We start from the raw sequence: 825 nt of genomic DNA, 5'->3' as shown, positions 1-825 counted from the left end.
TTTTTTTTTTTTTTTTTTTTTAAAGATGACCGGTGAGGGGATCTCAACCCTTGGCTTGGTGTTGTCAGCACCACGCTCAGCCAGTGAGCAAACCGGCCATCCCTATATAGGATCCGAACCCGCGGCCTTGGTGTTATCAGCACCGCACTCTACCGAGTGAGCCACGGGCCGGCCCCATCTTTTTTTTTTAAAAAAAAAAAAAGATCACTGGTAAGCGTTGTTAGCACCACGCTCAGCCAGTGAGCAAACCGGCCATCCCTATATAGGATCCGAACCCGTGGCCTTGGTGTTATCAGCACCGCACTCTCCCAAGTGAGCCATGGGCCGGCCTCACCGGTCATCTTTAAAAAAAAAAAAAAAAAATCCACCCTTCATTGCACATAATTAATGTTGATGAATAATGATGAATGAATGAGTGAGTGAATTTCAATCCTGAATTTTGAAGGGGATAGATCATGTTACTGCTGGAAATAAGAAATAATTCTGGAAAACAGAAGTGAGAAGAAAGGGACCTGGATACAAAATCAATCTAAGAGAAATGAAGAGGTGGAAGGAGATTAGAAAGGAGAGCTTGACAACATCAGTCAGCATACGGGAAATGCAAATTAAAACCACACTGAGTTACCATCTCACCCCAGTTAGGATGGCTAAAATCTAAAAGACTCTGAACGATAAATGCTGGCAAGGTTGAGGAGAAAAAGGAACTCTCATACATTGTTGGTGGGACTGCAAAATGGTACAGCCTCTATGGAAAATGGTATGGAGGCTCCTCAAACAGTTGCAGATAGATCTGCCATATGACCCAGCTATCCCACTGCTGGGAAT

Source organism: Galeopterus variegatus, unplaced genomic scaffold (genome assembly GCF_000696425.1).
Source record: "Galeopterus variegatus unplaced genomic scaffold, G_variegatus-3.0.2 Scaffold1799, whole genome shotgun sequence".
Lineage (NCBI taxonomy): Eukaryota > Metazoa > Chordata > Mammalia > Dermoptera > Cynocephalidae > Galeopterus > Galeopterus variegatus.
Note: the sequence above shows the minus strand (reverse complement) of the source record.